This window comes from Mustela nivalis, assembly GCF_964662115.1.
Source record: "Mustela nivalis genome assembly, chromosome: 9".
In the NCBI taxonomy this organism is placed as follows: Eukaryota; Metazoa; Chordata; class Mammalia; order Carnivora; family Mustelidae; genus Mustela; species Mustela nivalis.
In genome coordinates, this window is record NC_139028.1 from 10553088 (window position 1) to 10573496 (window position 20409).

The window sequence follows — 20409 nt, forward strand, 5'->3', positions numbered from 1 at the left end:
TTCTCTGTAGTTAAAAGTTTATTTCTTGGTTTTCCTCTTTCTTTTTTGTTTTGTGTCTTAAATTCCACATATGAGTGAAATCGTATGGTCTTTGTCTTTCTCTGACTGATCTGTTTTGCTTAGCATTATACTCCCTATCTCCATCCATGTCATTGCACATGGCAAAATTTTATGCTTTTTTATAGCTGAGTAAATTTTATTCTTTTTTATAGCTGAGTAATACTAATATTCCATTATATATATATACATAAATGTATGTGTCTGTGTGTATATATATATACATAGTTTTTAATGATATGTGTATATATATATACACACAGTGTATATATATATACACACAGACACATACACACAAACACACACACACATACACACACACCACTTCTTTGGCCGTTCATCTGTTGTTGGATACTTGGGCTCCTTCCATATTTTGGTTATTGCAAATAATGCCGCAGTAAACTCAAGAGTGCATATATCTTTTTCTAACTGGTGTTTTCATCATCTTTGAGTAAATACTGAGTAATGGAATTATTGGATCACAGAGTAGTTCTATTTTTCATTTTTTTGAGGGACCTCCTTACTGATTTCCACAATGGCTGCACCAGTTTGCATTCCCACCAACAGTGCATGAGGGTTCCTTTTTCTCCACATCCTCACCGACCCCTGTTGTTTCTTGTATTTTCTTATTTCAGTCATTCTGACAGGTATGAGATGATATTTCACTGTAGTTTTGATTTGCATTTCCCTGATGATGAGTGATGTTCACATCTGTTGGCTATCTGGGTGTCGTCTTTGGAGAAATGTCTGCTCAAGTCTTCTGCCCATTTTTAAATTGGTTTATTTGTGCTTTTGGTGCCGAGTTGTACAAGTTCTTAATATATTTTGGATACTAACCCCTTATCAGATATGTCATTCACAAATACCTCCTCCCATTCAGTAGGCTGTCTTTTAGTTTTCTTGATTATTTCCTTTGCTGTACAGACCCTTTTATTTTGAAGTAGTCCAAATAGTTTATTTTGCTTTTATTTCTCTTGCTTCCGGAGACATATCTAGGAAAATGTTGCTGTGCCAATGTCAGACATATTACCGTTTGTGCTCTCTTTTAGGATTTTTATGGTTTCAGGTCTTATAGTTAGGTCCTTAATTCATTTTGAATCAGTTTCTGTGAATGGTGAAAGAAAGTGGTTCAGATTTGTTCTTCTGAATGTTGCTGTCCAGTTTTCCCAACACCATGTGTTGAAGACACCGTTTGTGTACATTCCTGCCTCTTTTATCAAAGATTAATTAACCATATCATCTTGGATTTATTTTCAGGCTCTGTATCTGTTTCCATTGATCTGTGTGTCTATTTGGGGGGCCAGTACCCACAAAATAGCTTTGATCACTATAGCTTTGAAATATAACTTGAAGCCTGGGATTGTAAAGCCTCCAGGTTTGTTTTTCTTTTACAAAATTGCTTTGGCTATTTGGGGTGTTTTGTGATTCTGCACACATTTTAGTGTATTTGTTCTAGCTCTCTGAAAAATGCTATTGGTGTTTTGATAGAAACATGAAATCTGTATATCCCTTTCAGTACAATGGACATTTTAATAATATTTGTTCTTCCGATCCATGAGCATGGGATACATTTCCATTTGTTTGTGTCACTCTCAGTTTATTTTATCATTGTTTTATAGTTTTCAGATTACAAGTCTTTCACATCCCTGGTTAATTTATTCCTGGCTTTATTTTTTTTTAATTTGGGACAGAATTGTAAATGAGATTGTTTTCCTAGTTTCTGCTGCTTCATTTTTAGTGTATAGAAATGCAACAGGTTTCTGTACATTGATTTTGTATCCTATAACCTTACTGAATTCATTTACCAGTTTTGATAGTTTTTGTTTGTTTCTGTTTTTGTTTGTTTGTGAAGTCTTTAGGGTTTTCTAGATCATATTGTCTGCAAATAGTGCAAGTTTTACTTCTTTACCAATATGGATAACTTCTATCTTTTTCCTGTGATTCCTGTGGCTAGGACTTCCAGTACTTGGTTAAATATAAGTGGTGACAGTGGACATCCATCATTACACCTGTTCTTAAGCGAAAAACTCAGTTTTTCTCCACTGAGTAGAGATTTCATATAAGGCCTTCATTGTGTTGAGTTTGTTCTCTCTATATCTACTCTGTTGAGGGTTTTTTTTTTTTTATTTTTTATTTTTTATAAACATATATTTTTATCCCCAGGGGTACAGGTCTGTGAATCACCAGGTTTACACACTTCACAGCACTCACCAAAGCACATATCCTCCCCAATGTCCATAATCCCACCCCCTTCTCCCAAACCCCCTCCCCCCAGCAACCCTCAGTTTGTTTTGTGAGATTAAGAGTCACTTATGGTTTGTCTCCCTCCCAATCCCATCTTGTTTCATTGATTCTTCTCCTACCCACTTAAGCCCCCATGTTGCATCACCACTTCCTCATATCAGGGAGATCATATGACAGTTGTCTTTCTCTGCTTGACTTATTTCGCTAAGCATGATACGCTCTAGTTCCATCCATGTTGTCGCAAATGGCAAGACTTCATTTCTTTTGATGGCTGCATAGTATTCCATTGTGTATATATACCACATCTTCTTGATCCATTCATCTGTTGATGGACATCTAGGTTCTTTCCATAGTTTGGCTATTGTGGACATTGCTGCTATAAACATTTGGGTACACGTGCCCCTTTGGATCACTACGTTTGTATCTTTAGGGTAAATACCCAATAGTGCAATTGCTGGGTCATAGGGCAGTTCTATTTTCAGCATTTTGAGGAACCTCCATGCTGTTTTCCAGAGTGGCTGCACCAGCTTGCATTCCCACCAACAGTGTAGGAGGGTTCCCCTTTCTCCGCATCCTCGCCAGCATCTGTCATTTCCTGACTTGTTGATTTTAGCCATTCTGACTGGTGTGAGGTGATTTTCTCATTGTGGTTTTGATTTGTATTTCCCTGATGCCGAGTGATATGGAGCACTTTTTCATGTGTCTGTTGGCCATCTGGATGTCTTCTTTGCAGAAATGTCTGTTCATGTCCTCTGCCCATTTCTTGATTGGATTATTTGTTCTCTTTGGGTGTTGAGTTTGCTAAGTTCTTTATAGATTCTGGACACTAGTCCTTTATCTGATATGTCGTTTGGAGATATCTTCTCCCATTCTGTCAGTTGTCTTTTGATTTTGTTAACTGTTTCCTTTGCTGTGCAAAAGCTTTTGATCTTGATGAAATCCCAATAGTTCATTTTTGCCCTTGCTTCCCTTGCCTTTGGTGTTGTTCCTAGGAAGATGTTGCTGCGGCTGAGGTCGAAGAGGTTGCTGCCTGTGTTCTCCTCAAGGATTTTGATGGATTCCTTTCGCACATTGAGGTCCTTCATCCATTTTGAGTCTATTTTCGTGTGTGGTGTAAGGAAATGGTCCAATTTCATGTTTCTGCATGTGGCTGTCCAATTTTCCCAGCACCATTTATTGAAGAGGCTGTCTTTTTTCCATTGGACATTCTTTCCTGCTTTGTCAAAGATTAGTTGACCATAGAGTTGAGGGTCTATTTCTGGGCTCTCTATTCTGTTCCATTGATCTATGTGTTTGTTTTTGTGCCAGTACCATGCTGTCTTGATGATGACAGCTTTGTAATAGAGCTTGAAGTCCGGAATTGTGATGCCACCAACGTTGGCTTTCTTTTTCAATATCCCTTTGGCTATTCGAGGTCTTTTCTGGTTCCATATAAATTTTAGAATTATTTGTTCCATTTCTTTGAAAGAGATGGATGGTACTTTGATAGGAATTGCATTAAATGTGTAGATTGCTTTAGGTAGCATAGACATTTTCACAATATTTATTCTTCCAATCCAGGAGCATGGAACATTTTTCCATTTCTTTGTGTCTTTCTTAATTTCTTTCATGAGTACTTTATAGTTTTCTGAGTATAGATTCTGTGCCTCTTTGGTTAGGTTTATTCTTTGGTATCTTATGGTTTGGGGTGCAATAGTAAATGGGATTGACTCCTTAATTTCTCTTTCCTCTGTCTTGCTGTTGGTGTAGAGAAATGCAACTGATTTCTGTGCATTGATTTTATATCCTGACACTTTACTGAATTCATGTATAAGTTCTAGCAGTTTTGGAGTGGAGTCTTTTAGGTTTGCCACATATAGTATCATATCATCTGCGAAGAGTGATAGTTTGACTTCTTCTTTGCCGATTTGGATGCCTTTAATTTCCTTTTGTTGTCTGATTGCTGAGGCTAGGACCTCTAGTACTATGTTGAATAGCAGTGGTGATAATGGACATCCCTGCCGTGTTCCTGACCTTAGCGGAAAAGCTTTCAGTTTTTCTCCATTGAGAATGATATTTGTGGTGGGTTTTTCATAGATGGCTTTGATGATATTGAGGTATGTGCCCTCTATCCCTACACTATGAAGAGTTTTGATCAGGAATGGATGCTGTACTTTGTCAAATGCTTTTTCAGCATCTATGGAGAGTATCATATGGTTCTTGTTCTTTCTTTTATTGATGTGTTGTATCACATTGACTGATTTGCGGATGTTGAACCAACCTTGCAGCCCTGGAATAAATCCCACATGGTCGTGGTGAATAATCCTTTTAATGTACTGTTGAATCCTATTGGCTAGTATTTTGGTGAGAATTTTCACATCTGTGTTCATCAAGGATATTGGTCTACAGCTCTCTTTTTTGATGGGATCCTTGTCTGGTTTTGGGATCAAGGTGATGCTGGCCTCATAAAATGAGTTTGGAAGTTTTCCTTCCATTTCTATTTTTTGGAACAGTTTCAGGAGAAAAGGAATTAGTTCTTCTTTAAATGTTTGGTAGAATTCCCCCGGGGAAGCCGTCCAGCCCTGGGCTTTTGTTTGTTTGGAGATTTTTAATGACTGTTTCAATCTCCTTACTGGTTATGGGTCTGTTCAGGCTTTCTATTTCTTCCGGTTCAGTTGTGGTAGTTTATATGTTTCTAGGAATGCATCCATTTCTTCCAGATTGTCAAATTTATTGGCATAGAGTTGCTCATAGTATGTTCTTATAATAGTTTGTATTTCTTTGGTGTTAGTTGTGATCTCTCCTCTTTCATTCATGATTTTATTTATTTGGGTCCTTTCTCTTTTCTTTTTGATAAGTCGGGCCAGGGGTTTATCAATTTTATTAATTCTTTCAAAGAACCAGCTCCTAGTTTCGTTGATTTGTTCTATTGTTTTTTTGGTTTCTATTTCATTGATTTCTACTCTGATCTTTATGATTTCTCTTCTCCTGCTGGGCTTAGGGTTTCTTTCTTGTTCTTTCTCCAGCTCCTTTAGGTGTAGGGTTAGGTTGTGTACCTGAGACCTTTCTTGTTTCTTGACAAAGGCTTGTACTGCTATATATTTTCCTCTCAGGACTGCCTTTGTTGTGTCCCACAGATTTTGAACCGTTGTATTTTCATTATCATTTGTTTCCATGATTTTTTTCAATTCTTCTTTAATTTCCCGGTTGACCCATTCATTCTTTAGAAGGATGCTGTTTAGTCTCCATGTATTTGGGTTCTTTCCAAACTTCCTTTTGTGGTTGAGTTCCAGCTTCAGAGCATTGTGGTCTGAAAATATGCAGGGAATGATCCCAATCTTTTGATACTGGCTGAATCCTGATTTTGGACTGAGGATGTGATCTATTCTGGAGAATGTTCCATGTGCACTAGAGAAGAATGTGTATTCTGTTGCTTTGGGATGAAATGTTCTGAATATATCTGTGATGTCCATCTGGTCCAGTGTGTCGTTTAAGACCTTTATTTCCTTGCTGATCTTTTGCTTGGATGATCTGTCCATTTCAGTGAGGGGAGTGTTAAAGTCCCCTACTATTATTGTATTATTGTTTATGTGTTTCTTTGATTTTGTTATTAATTGGTTTATATAGTTGGCTGTTGGGGGCATAGATATTTAAAATTGTTAAATCTTCTTGTTGGACAGACCCTTTGAGTATGATATAGTGTCCTTCCTCATCTCTTATTATAGTCTTTGGCTTAAAATCTAATTGATCTGATATAAGGATTGCCACTCCTGCTTTCTTCTGATGTCCATTAGCATGGTAAATTCTTTTCCACCCCCTCACTTTAAATCTGGAGGTGTCTTCGGGCTTAAAATGAGTTTCTTGGAGGCAACATATAGATGGGTTTTGTTTTTTTATCCATTCTCATACCCTGTGTCTTTTGACAGGGGCATTTAGCCCATTAACATTCAGGGTAACTATTGAGAGATATGAATTTAGTGCCATTGTATTGCCTGTAAGGTGACTGTTACTGTATATGGTCTCTGTTCCTTTCTGATCTAGCACTTGCAGGCTCTCTCTTTTCTTAAAGGACCCCTTTCAATATTTCCTGTAGAGCTTGTTTGGTGTTTGCAAATTCTTTTAGTTGTTGTTTGTCCTGGAAGCTTTTAATCTCTCCTTCTATTTTCAATGATAGCCTAGCTAGATATAGTATTCTTGGCTGCATGTTTTTCTCGTTTAGTGCTCTGAAAATACCATGCCAGCTCTTTCTGGCCTGCCAGGTCTCTGTGGATAGGTCAGCTGCCAATCTAATATTTTTACCATTGTATGTTACAGACTTCTTTCTCAGGCTGCTTTCAGGATTTTCTCTTTGTCACTGAGACTTGTAAATTTTACTATTAGGTGACAGGGTGTGGGCCTATTCTTATTAATTTTGAGGGGCGTTCTCTGAACCTCCTGAATTTTGATGCTCGTTCCCTTTGCCATATTGGGGAAATTCTCCCCAATAATTCTCTCCAGTATACCTTCTGCTCCCCTCTCTCTTTCTTCTTCTTCTTGAATCCCAATTATTCTAATGTTGTTTCATCTTATGGTGTCATTTATCTCTCGAATTCTCCCCTCGTGGTCCAATAGCTGTTTGTCCCTCTTTTGCTCAGCTTCTTTATTCTCTGTCATTTGGTCTTCTATATCACTAATTCTTTCTTCTGCCTCATTTATCCTAGCAGTGAGAGCCTCCATTTTTGATTGCACCTCATTAATAGCTTTTTTGATTTCAACTTGCTTAGATTTTAGTTCTTTTATTTCTCCAGAAAGGGCTTTTATATCTCTCGAGAGGGTTTCTCTAATATCTTCCATGCCTTTTTCGAGCCCGGCTAGAACCTTGAGAATTGTCATTCTGAACTCTAGATCTGACATATTACCAATGTCTGTATTGATTAGGTCCCTAGCCTTCGGTACTGCCTCTTGTTCTTTTTTTTGTGTTGAATTTTTCCGTCTTGTCATTTTGTCCAGATAAGAGTATATGAAGGGGCAAGTAAAATACTAAAAGGGTGGCAACAATCCGAGGAAAATATGCTTTAACCAAATTAGAAGAGATCCCAAATCGTGAGGGGGTAGAAAGGGGATAGAAAGAGGTTCAAAAAGAAGAAAGAAAAAAAAAAAAGAAAAAAAGAAAATAAAAGAAAAGAAAACAATTAAAAAAAAGAAAACAAATAAGAAAAATATAGAAAATATATATATATATATATATATATATATATATATATATATATAGGATAAACTAGTTCAAAAACGTTAAAAACGAAAAAGGTAAAAGTTAAAAAAAAAAATTTACCAGAAGGCGAGAAAAAAAAAAAACAAACAAAAAATGAAAAAGAAAAAAATCAAATTAACTGCAAAACTAAAAAAAATCACAGGGAAAAAGCCATGAGTTCCGTGCTTTGCTTTCTCCTCCTCTGGAATTCTGCTGCTCTCCTTGGTATTGAAACCGCACTCCTTGGTAGGTGAACTTGGTCTCGGCTGGATTTCTTATTGATCTTCTGGGGGAGGGGCCTGTTGTGGTGATTCTCAAGTGTCTTTGCCCCAGGCGGAATTGCACCGCCCTTATATAGGGGCGGGGGTGAGTAATCCGCTCGGGTTTGCTTTCAGGAGCTTTTGTTCCCTGAGTGCTTTCCGTAGAGTTCCGGAGGATGGGGAATACAAATGGCGGCCTCCTGGTCTCCGGCCCGGAGGAGCCGAGAGCCGAGGGCCCCACTCTTCAGTGCGCCCTCAGAGAACAGCGCCCAGTTACTCCCTGCCTCCGGTCGTGCTCCGAGCTCACTGAGCCTGCGACCGCTTCAAGGGCACCCCAAGCTGCGAGCTTACTGTTGGCTCTGTCTCTGTAGCCGGCTTTCCCGTTCCAATACCCGCAAGGTCTGCGACACTCAGACACCCTGATCCTTCTGTGACCCTGCGGGACCTGAGGCCACGCTGACCCCGCGTGGGCTTCGCTCTGGTTTAGCCTCTGGAGCGATGTCCCTCAGCGGAACAGACTTTTAAAAGTCCTGATTTTGTGCTCTGTTGCTCTGCCGCTTGCCGGGAGCCGGCCCCTCCCCCCGGGGTCTATCTTCCCGTCGCTTTGGATTCACTTCTCCGCCGGTCCTACCTTTCAGAAAGTGGTTGTTTTTCTCTTTCCAGAATTGCTGTTCTTCTTCTCTTCGATCTGCCAATGGATTTTCAGGTGTTTGCAATCTTTAGATAAGCTATCTAGCTGATCTCCGGCTAGTTGAAGTAGTCGCAGCCTGCTACTTCTCCGCCATCTTTACTCCTCCCTCTGTTGAGGGTTTTTATCATGAATGGATGTTTTTTTTAAGATTTTATTTTTATTTATTTAATTGAGAGAGAGAGAGACAGACAGTGACAGAGATAGAGAGAGAGCACAAACGGGGAAGAGAGGAGAAGCAAGCTCCCACTGATCAGGGAGCCCAATGTGGGGCTCGATCCCAGGACTCTGGGATTATGAGCTGAGCTAAAGGCAGATGTTTAACCCCAGGCACCTCTGGATGTTGTACTTTGTCAAAAGCTTTTTCTGCATTTATTGAAATGATCAATGGTTTTTATTATTTCCCTGTTGATGTGATGTATTACAATATTGATTTGCAAATAGTGAACCACCCTTGCATTTTTGGAATAAATCCCACTTGATCATGGTGAATAATTTTTTAATGTATTGTTAGATTCAGTTTGGTAATATTTTGTTGAGGATTTTGCTTCTATGTCCATTAGAGATATTAGCCTGTGGTTCCTTCTTTTCATAGTGTGTTTAACTTTTTTTGATATCAGGGAAATCACTTCATCGAACGAATTTGAAAGCTCTCCTTCCTCTTCTATTAATAGTTTGAGAAAATAGGCATTAATTCTTCTTTAACTGTTTGGTAGAATTCGCGTATAAAACCATCTAATCTTGGGCATTTATTTATTGGAATATTTTGCAATTTCATTGCTGGTAATTAATCTGTTCAAATTTTCTATTACTTCCACCTGTAGTTTTGGGAGGCTATATGTTTCTAGGAATTTATCCATTTCTTTCAGATTCTCCAATTTGTTGGCATATAAGTTTTCATAATATTCTCATAAAATTTTGTATTTCTGTAGTGTCAGGTGTTATTTCTCCTCTTTCATTTCTGATTTTGTTTATTTAACACCTCTCTCTCTCTCTCTCTCTAAGTCTGGCTAAATGTTTGTCAATTTTGCTGATCTTACAAAGGATCTGCTCTTGTTTTATTGGGTTTTTTTAGTTTCTCTTTTGTTCATTCCCACTCTAATATTTATTATTTCCTTTCATCTACTGGTTTTGGGGCTTTTGTTCTTCTTTTTCTAGCTCCTTAACATTTAAGGTTATGTTGTTGATTTTGATTTTTCTTTCTTGTTGTGGTGGGTCTGTATTGCTATAAACTCGCCTTTAGGAAAGTTTTTTTATTTTCATGTGTCTCCATATATTTTTGATTCCTTCTTTGATTTTTCTGTTGACCCACTCATTATTTAGTAGCACGTTATTTTTCCTCGAAGTGTTTGTGATCTGTCCAGGATTTTTTCTTGTGGTTGATTTCTAGTTCTGTAGTGTTATAGTAAGGAAAGTCGTAGGGTATAACTTCAGACTTCTTCTTTTTTTTTTTTTTTTTAAGATTTCATTTATTTGTTTATTTTTAGTTAACAACCTCTGAGAAAAGGGCATTATTTCAGAGTGTGTTAATGTAACCCCTTGTATCCGATGGGGAGAGGACAGGCTGGTCTCTGCTCTGTGCATGTGAAATACATTTTCTACTGCATTGTGCTTTAGGCAATTTTTTTCTCACTTCAGTATAATATACTTACTCTCCAGAATGGCTTTTCAAGCCCACTTGTTTTCTTCTGTGTCCTGTATTTAAAGCTATAGATTGAGAATTCAAGCACTGGCGGCTGTCCAATTTTAATCAACAATCTCAAGCCATGTTTCGGGCCACTCATCACTGTTTTGTAACCTCACTCTCTGTCCGTCAGGTGAGAAAAGACGGATGTCCCTGCACCAAATGGTCTTTTTGTATAGGTGACCTGCTCAGCTGAGAGTGAGTAGTAGAATTCAGAGAAAGCAGTGGCATCCTTGCCAGGAGTTTTGGCTGTTACTGGTATTGTGCTATTGTTGTTCATGTCGAGAAGCTCTTCTGCTCATGGACACAGAATGGCCAACCAAAGACTACATGGATGTCTTGGCTCTAAAATCAAAATGACTTAACTGAAAAAAAATAAAATTCTTAGAAAACTGGATTTTAGGAAGCATGGTGCACTGGAGATTTATCGCTCTGCACTGAGGACAGTTACACACTGCACAGGGCATTTCCACCATAGAGATTCCATCCCAGGCAAAGTCATCACTGAAAACATAAGAGGAAGGAAAAGCACCAGTTCTTGAAGTACTCGCTTAAATCCATTTATGTCAACTATAATTCAAGGGAGCATATTAAGCAAGGAGGGAATAGTGGAATAAATCTCATGTGCTTCAAGCAATAAATAATGTCTTTTGGTCAGAAAATAAAAAATGTGTTTTGAAAATCTTTATACTTCAGGTCACAAGAAATATAGGAAAGCATAGAGAAGAAACACCTTGCATAGAGTTCTCTTTCTGCCAAGACATATTTAAAATGTAGTACCCAGCATGATTAAACAGTTAACTTTAATAGAGTGTAAGTTTCTGCCCCCATGAAATAATTTCTCTTTGCTTGTATTGATTTACTAACACCTGACTGAGTGGAATGTGTGTTTTGTGGGGTGTTTTTGGTCATCTTATTGATTCACTGAAAGTCAAGAGGATGGGAAGAATAGAAATGGCTTTGATTTCTTTTTTTTTTTTTCATTAAAAAGTCAGTTGTGATAAAAATTAAAACTCAAAGGTAATCTCAGTATTATAAAGTGTGTCCCTTTAAAAATGTTTTCTCCATGAGGCCGAAAGAAGCTAGCTAGAATTTAAGCTTCAATAATGGAAAGGAAGAATGATAATGGTGTCTTTCTGTTCTGAGCCAGTGAGACCAAAACTACAGAAATGTATTCAAATCTGGGTGATAAAAACTTTAAGGAAAGCTAGAGGTAAATTACAAATGCATTAAGAATAGTGTGTCCAAAGCCCTGAGAAGACTTGATGCAGGTAAATGAGGATATGTATATGTTTTTGTTGTTCCTTGTCTTGTGTGTATGCATTTGTGTGATCAGTGATCAGTGTCCTTATGCATTTGGATGATTGCCATGTGCAGAAGGGGTTATACTTCAAAAGTCTGAGTATAGGCTTTAGGAAATGGATCCTGAATCAACAGAAGGAAGTGTATTCTCAGCACTTTGAAAGGCTGCAAACACAGAGATGCTGGCCATTTTCATGAGATGTGCTCAAGCTGGAAGTCCAACTAGAAAGAGGTATATTGTAGAGAAGACTCCAGAAGAAATGAGCATCAGATTGGAATCTAAATTGTATGAACTTTTACTTTCACCTAAACCAGAGATTTGCATTTTGTCCTTAAAGCTTATGTATGTTTCAGATATGTCACTATTCCTGAAAAGACATGACTAATCTTTATTTTAATAATAAGTACTTTGTGTTTTCATAAGAAATAATTATTCCATTATTGAAAAATTCTAGAAAAAAAACATAAAAATGGAGAAGAGAAAAAATGATTCCGTTCTACTTGTGCAATGTTAATATGCTCATGCATTCGTGCGTTTCTCCATTTTATGACTCTATTTTCTAAAAAATGTTTATTTATTTATTTTTAACTTAATCAAGTACAATAAGCATACAGTGTAATATTAATCTCAGGTGTGTAATATAGTGACTCAGCACTCCTGTGTATCAGCCAGTGCTCATCATGACAGGCGTCTTCCTTCATCCCCGTCACTTGCTTCTGCCACCCCCCACCTCTCTTCCAGTGACCATCAGTTTGTTCTCTATTGTTAAGAGTATTTTTTTAAATTTGTATGTTTCTTTTATGTCATTATAATCATTTTGTAAATATAGCATTTTGAAATCAATATAAAAGCTATGTTATTTCTATTATACTACATAGTTCAATGATTTAAATGATCCTACGAATAATAAATAATAATTTATCACTAATTCCCTTATTGCTGTATATTTAGTGTAAGTTGGAAGCTTAATATTACAAATAATACTGAGACTTAAAAAATCAATGCATACAGATTCTCCCTTATACTGGATTATTTTATAAAAGTATTACTTTTTTAAAAAACAAACGAGGATGAATATACACTCCATATGATTTTTCTTTAGGGAAAGGTAAATTAAGACCACAAGGAGATACCACTACACAATTACTAGAAAGACTAAAAACCAAAATGCAAAACGCACCTAAGTGTTGAAAAGGAAGACTAAAACTTTCACACACTACTGATGAAAATGTAAAATGGTACAATTTTATGACAGATTGGCAGCATCTGAAATAGCTAAACATGCACCATGTCAACAAGCCAAACGATGAAATAACAGAAACCAACCTCAAGATCACATAGATACAGCATTTAGCAGGCGAAACTTTAAAGCAGTTAACCAAGAACCAAAGGAAAACATATTGCAAATATTAAAGTAAAATGTTATCATGATCAGTAAACCGGTAGGATATATCAAAGTTTAAAAAGTATTTAAAGTGTCCAAAGTGAAAGGAAAATTGCCCTAAATTAACTCAATAATAGTTTGAAGATGTCAGAAATTTAGTGTCAGTGAAATAGAAGGCAGAAAAATAGTAATTATCCAATCTAAGAAATAGACATCAAATAAAAAAACAACCGAGTCTCATTACCTATGGGAAGCTATTAACTGGATTAATGTAATTAGATACTCGGAAGGAGAAAGTCATGAGGATGAGGCCAAAAGCAAAGTTGTGAATAAATAAAGCACGATAGTGCCAAATTTGCCTTAAAAAAAATCAATTTACTCATTCAACAAACTCTTGAAGCATAAGTAGGATGAATAAAAACAAACAAAACCTCTTACATAGACACATAATTGTGAAACTTTGGAAAAATTTAGGGAAAATAATGAAAATGTCAAAATACTATTTCTGATATAACATCGTTAAAATAAGAAGTTGAAATACAGACAATTTAGATTATCGAAAGCCAAAAGAATCTGCTCCAAAAAACGAGCGCTGGGAGAAATGCTGAGAGATACTGTTCAGGCTGAAGGAAGAGGGTACCAAACAGAAACTTGGATCTATCAGAAGGAGTAAAGAGCTTCTGAGATCATTAAAATTTGTGCTTTTCTTCTTGTAGTTTCTTTATTAGTAATAATTGCTTAAGGCAAAATAACCGTGCCAGGTGTTGGTTACATACAGAGATGGAAAGTATATTTTAAAAAGAAGAAAAAAACAAAGCAGGAGTTTGGGTCATTGGAATCAAGCTGTTGTAATGTGATATTTCTGAAAAAACAAGCCAAAAATGTAAGAGGTAAAATGTGACTTTGGCAATGTTAAAAAAAGACTGTTCAAAAATCACATGACAGACATGAAAGGACAAGGTATAGACTGGGAAAAGTATTCCACTACAGACCCCTGGCAAGGACTGAAAGCAGAATATAAAAGTAGCTCCGTAATAAGAAACCACCCAATAGAAGAAACTCAAAGTAACTTTACAAAAGAAGATTCAGAAATAATCAACAAGCATAGGAAAAGAGATTTAATATCATTCATTATGAGGAAACTCTAAGTCCCAGATTAGATACCACTGCACCCCTAACAGAATTTCTGAATTAAAAGAAAGGAAAAAGGGGCACCTGGGTGGCTCAGTGGATTAAGCCACTGCCTTCGGCTCAGGTCATGATCCCGGGGTTCTGGGATCAAGCCCCGCATCGGGCTCTCTGCTCAGCGGGGAGCCTGCTTCCTCCTCTCTGCCTGCCTCTCTACCTACTTGTAGATCACAAGTAGATCTCTATCTGTCAAATAAATAAATAAAATCTAAAAAAAAAAAAGAAAAGACAGTTCCAAGTGCAGGCGAGGATGCAGAGAAATGGAAACCCTACTGGGAATGCAGAGGTGCGTAGCCACTTCAGAACTAAATATCCACTTCCCATATGACCCATCAACGTCAATCCTGTGTATTCGCTGCAGAGAAATGAATATGTGTCCACAAAAAACTTACCCAAGGGTGCCCACAGCAACTATATTTCACACATTAAGAACTGGAAAAAAACAAACTCTCCACGAACAGGTGAACTGGCAAATGTGTACTTTAGAATGTTAATAAGCGATAAAAATGAGCCAACCACAGATGTGGCAACAACAGGATTGCATCTCAAGAACAGTATGTTGAACAAAAGAAGCCAGATGCAGATCAGTATATGCCATATCATTATTTTATACAAAGTTCAGAAGTGACACACCTACAATAAAACTTCCCAGAATCAGCGCTAATTCCCAAGGACGTATTTCATACGTAGTCACAGCTCCCACCGATTTCTGAACGCAACAGCCGCTTTCAACACTCGAGAACTTTTAACTAACGTGTGTCAATACATAGAGCAGAAAAGATGAGATTTAAGTTATCACACTGATAAGCCGAGGAGGAAAAATGACAATGCTAATAGAGTGTAAGAGTTCAGACAGTTCGCTGAGTGACTTTACTTTCTCGACGAGTGTCTGTGACAGGTAGTCAGAACACAGATCGTGTATTTCATGCAGAGATAAGGCTCCACAAAATGGAAGAGTGAATCAGGAGTGTGCTTTGTATGTCCTTTCTGAAAACTTAACTGCCTCCAACAAGTCATTCTAGAGTTACCTACAAAGGTTTGGCTTCCACTTTTCCCCCAGTAACCACACTCAGAGGGTTGATTTCGATCAAACAACATAAATCATGAGACTGTTACCATGAGGACTCCCGTGCAGTAAGCCTACCCTTCAGAATTCTAATATGTACAAGACTCCTTGCAAATTGTACCTATAATGTCTTTTTGGCTTCTCATTTAGTTATTTCTGATTGAATAGTGTAACTACTCTGTGCTTTTTAAAAAATTTATTCTGTTCATTTCTAAAAATAGTGTGATTAGACAACAACACAAACTTACTTTGTTTTTTTTTTTACTACCAAACTTACTTTGTTTTCTGCAAGTTGATACCTACTAAAAAGAAACCAGGTCTGTTGTCATTGGTGTCATCTGTATGGCCTTCCCACTGACTTTCCTAGCGATAGACTTTCATGAGATTTGGAAGGACACCCTCATTTTATATCTGTCTTGATAGCACAGCATCTATTTCATATAATCTTTTTTTTTTTTCAACCATTGCTTTTTAGACAAGGTGCATTTGAAAATTATCTAATTATCATGTCTTAATGTGTAGAATACGAGTTTGTCTTTAGAGGATGCTATACTGAAAAAAAATGAAAAGGTAGGAATCACATCTTGATGTTGGTTATTTGGAGCTGGAAAGTGGGCAAGGCGATTTGTTGGCAGGTTGTGTTGGAGTGAGCCTTCACTAATTTCCCATGAGGGGAGGTGCTACATACCACATCACAGAGGGCTGGAAAGATGACCTCATTTTCAGATCTGTGAAGCAAGGAAGGAAGATAATTGGGTCTTCAAATTCATGAGGCAAAAATGAAGTCAATGTCTGCTAAAGACCTAGCATTAAATAAGCTCAAAGTCAAACCTATGACACTACTACAAGAAGGTCAATTGCATGGTTATAGACACAGAAATGTATTAATTATTGGAAGTTATACTTCTAAACCTGCAGCATTTTTTCATCATCAGAATGTAGCATTATGCACCATTACAATAGCCTTTGGTATGCTCATAGAGCATTAAGTAACCTTCTAAGTATTTTCATTAAAGAAAAAGAGAAGTAAATGAAATTAAATGTTAGTGCTTTAATAAGATTCTAGTTTTAAAGAAATAAAAGCCCAGAGAAATTTATGTGGTCGAGATTGCCAAAGTTTCCAAGAGAGGTCTCTTCCAAAAACACCAGCAGACAAGGAAGGAGGCCCTGAGGTCTTAAAAGAGGTGAGTACAGTTAAGACCTTGACTAAGCTCTAACCGTTTCCCCCATCTCAGGCAAGTAGTATGAAAGAGACATTGAGAACTGATAAAATCATACATTTTCATGTACTGTGAAATCAATCAATTAACTAAAGCATGCCCGCATTTACACCATCTCAGAAGGATTTTGGTTACCATGCATTTAGGTTGCCAGGCACTTACTCTAACTCCTGGATAAAAATGAACCTCAAAATGATGGACTTAACTAACTCTCCAGATTTTTTTAAAAATCAGATTTAAGATCTTACGTGACCGAACCGCGGCTGTAAGATAGAGATCACATGGCGTACCGCATTTTATTCCCAGAGGTGTCAGGGGGCTGGGCACCCAATGTGCTCTGTACAAGGACACGTCATGCGTCTGACGCCTGGAGACAGTCATGGCTAGCTAGAGAGGAATCAAAATACATGGACTAGTGAAGCAAATTAAATGGATCTTTTCAATTATTTTGGAAAATATTCTTTCATAAGTTTGAATTTCATTTCAGGAAAAAAATGCTAATTAAATTCTCTGCAGATAATTGAACAAGTACTGTGTACAGTATCCTATAGTTACCTCCCTCTATGTTTTTACCTGAAGTGTGTTTATTTTATTTCACTTGGAGGAGAGTCCTTCAGTGTCTATGCAAACTGTGTCCACATTAACCTGTGGGAATTTGCCTCCAAACCCCAGGACTTTCTAGGAAAGAACTCCTACAGTTCTGCTTCAGTTTGTGAAGGGATAGTCTTTTCTTACTCACATTTCTCATTAAAGATGAGGGCTGCAGGGTACTCAGATTCTTGTCTCTGATGTGCCCCAAATCTCCAGGATTTCCTCTACATTAAAATCCCAGTTACAGACATTTTCTCCTTCAGTAATTAACATCAACCCTCACACCTTTCTAAACTCAAATTAAAATTACAGCCAACTAAAAATTCCCCACTGTTTCAGGAGTAGGCATTTTGTGCGTCAAATGAAAATAGGGGCTATCATTCTGAAATAGATGTTTTAGAAAATCTAGACAGCCATCAGAAATTCCCCCACAGAGGTAGAAATGAGACAAATTAAACCTTCATCGAGATGAAATCCTGGAGACTTAGCCTGTCTACAAAAGCCAAATAGAGGCAGAAGAGATTTATGAGGAAATTTGTTGTATTAATACTAGCGAATGCACTGGGGATCCCTTCTTGATCTGGTTCTTAATCATTCCAGATTTGTGCCAGGATTTTTTTTTTCTACTAATGTAACAAAAGTATGTCCCTATATAATCATAAATCAGGAAAAAGTCAGTCTTGACATGCCTGTTTTTCAAGCTTTGGTGTTGTAAGGAATTAAAATATCATTTTGCAAACGTGTGAACATCAGTTACACTCTGGGCTCACTGGACACGTTCTGCTTCTGAGGATGGGAGGAAACTAGTCACTTTAGTTATGCCATATGTTGTGAACCTTTCTCTACTGTCCTAACCAGGCTGTTACTTTCTTCGAGAGTATCTTCCTTTTGTCTTTGAATTCATTGCTGTAGCCCTGTGTAATGACTGATTTAGTCAAGTTTGGAGCATAAGGAAATACTCATCATAGCCATCCAAATTCGGGACTACCTTAATAGCAAAAAAGAAGCAAGGACATACCTCTAAGTTCATGCTCAAGGAGTTAGTTTTGCTAGAAGTTAGTTTTGCTAGAAGTAGGAGTCGGACTGAAATGCCATTCAAGTGTTATTTATGGGTGGGATTTTTATACAGAGAACCAAGAATATTTAAATTCTGCCTGATTCCACCCAGCTCTCCTACTTTCCAGTGTTCAGAAGAAATGTGTCTAGGTAAGAAATAATGGAAAATAGAATAAGGGGTCCCTGAGTGGCTCAGTGGGTTAAGCACCTGCCTTCAGCTCAGGTCATGATCCCAGGGTCCTAGGATCAAGCCCTGCTTCGGGCTCTCTGCTGAGCAGGGAGCCTGCCTTCCCCTCTCTCTGCCTGCTTCTCTGCCTACTTATGACTCCTCTCTCTGTCAAATAAATAAATAAAATCGTTAGAAAATAGAATAAAGTCAGCTTTTACATTAGCTAGTGATTTGGCCACAAAACCCACTGTAGGACTCCTGTACACTGAATTTGTTTTCTTAGGAAACCCTCAAATCAAAGTCCACTTATACTTCCTTTGTGTGCGAGTGGAGATCTCACATCGCATCCTTCTGATGAACGAAGGAGTCAGTCCAAAGCACAAAAGTCAATGCACACGGGGCGCCTGGGTGGCTCAGTGGGTTAAAGCCTTTGCCTTCGGCTCAGTCATGATCCCAAGGTCCTGGGATCGAGCCCCGCATTGGGCTCTCTGCTTGGCAGGGAGCCTGCTTCCTTCTTTCTCTCTCTGTCTGCCTCTCTGCCTACCTGTGATCTCTGTCTGTCAAATAAATAAATAAAATCTTAAAAAAAAAAGTCAATGCACACAAACAGGCATGTGTGCAAGTACATCCACAGCATGTACAAACACACCCACCTGTCCATGCACATGCCTGCTCAAGAAAGATGGAAAGAGTGTATCTTTTCTTAATGTCTGTCTTAGATCTGTCCAAGCCACAGACTCAGCTTTCTCAGGCTGGCACAGAGTTTAGACATTGTATGAGCAGAAATTCAGAAGAGGAAGGCAGGTGTGTGGCTCCTTAATCTTCTGGTACATTCTTACCTATATATAGCAATATCTATTGCAGCAAAAGATAGCAGTTTTGATTTGAACACAGCTCTGAAGTCCTTCCTCTTGTGCAATCCCATTTGTATCCCATTCCATATGCCACTTCCTACTAGAGCACCAGTGGGTTTGACCCAACAGACAATATGGAATTTGGTTTAGGTGTTATCTGGATGAACAGAGTGGATGGAATGCCGAGGGTTCTCTCGGGGACACTGGACCAGATCTATTGACAAGGCAGAGGTCAGTGAACTGGCCTCCCTAGGCTGACTGAAGGTCTGTGTAAGAGTTACTGTAAAGAGATAGAGGGCAAGGTTATTAGGACATGGGGACAGTTGGACAAGAGAGGTGATAGCACTCTTGCTTTCTCTCCCTGGCCCCATCCCTTCTCTTTGGGGACCGCTGTATACTCTCCCGCAGAAAGGGAAAGGATGTCATGGGTATATGCTACTCATTTCCTTCCCAATCAGTAACCTTCAAGGAGTTGTAATGAGCATGATTGTGATATTATATGAAATTGCTGTAAAAACGTTTTTGAATGAATAATTTTACCATCAGAAGTGACTTTACTCCATTTTCAGTGCTTCCCCAGACAAATAATAGATAGGCTTTTTTTTTTTTTTTAATGTTTGTCCATTCCTTTACTAAATATTTATTGAGCTCCTGCTTAAGGCCTGACACATTTAATGATGCCTTCCTCTCTAGTATAAGTGAAATAATCAATACAATGGAAATCACAAGATTCCAAGAGCCAGGATGGGTCTATTACAATGCTAGTGTGGGAAATTCCCATGGGCACCTCACCAATGGTAATTTATTTAATCTTCTCTCTCTCTGTCTTTCTCTCTCTCACACACATAAAATCGGTTCTTTCAGGGTCCATCAATTACTTGCCAGTGTCACACAGCTAGTGAACTTTGAAGCTGTGATCTGAACAGCCTGCCCCCCTGCGTCCATGCACTTAAACTTCACGCTGTGTTTCATCTCTCTTCATGCACTCATATAATGAGAGCAGTTTTTACTTAAGTGGAAAAAGTTAATAATACAATATTTAGTATAAGAAAAATATACAACTAACCCAGGTAGAGAGGGAGCAGGTGGAGAGAGAAAGAGAAACAGAGAGAGAAATGCCAGCAGCGGGGGCACTGCTATGGAGAGGGATTTCCTGCTGGGCCCAGCCCACCTGGGTAGCTGTTCTCCATCATTTACTCCCATAGAACCAAAAACCCAGACAGATTGAGAGGTAGAAGTTTAGTCAGGACTTCACATCTTTCTATCCCCAGCGTTTCAATATTAAATTCCTTTGAAATGAAAACAGTGGCGATATTGGGTCCACGGGACGATAAGAACAATCTTGCAAAGAGAATTTAAATGAAAAAAGGAAAGTCTTAGGGGATGGCTGTTTCTAGACTGTGAAGCCATCTTCTTTCATTCAGTCTAACTCGATA

The 20409-nt window shown here is 38.0% G+C and overlaps 1 protein-coding gene across 4 annotated transcripts in view; it reads left to right on the plus strand.

Moving 5' to 3' along the window:
- The window catches only part of LOC309840423 (uncharacterized protein), a 339186-nt gene that overhangs the window by 279058 nt on the left and 39719 nt on the right, over nucleotides 1-20409 (plus strand). For all 4 annotated transcript variants that reach the window (XM_082682490.1, XM_082682489.1, XM_082682488.1 and 1 more), the window contains exon 5: nucleotides 16143-16267. The gene's annotated coding sequence lies outside the window, so the exon portion shown is untranslated. The remainder of the gene's footprint in view (nucleotides 1-16142; nucleotides 16268-20409) is intronic.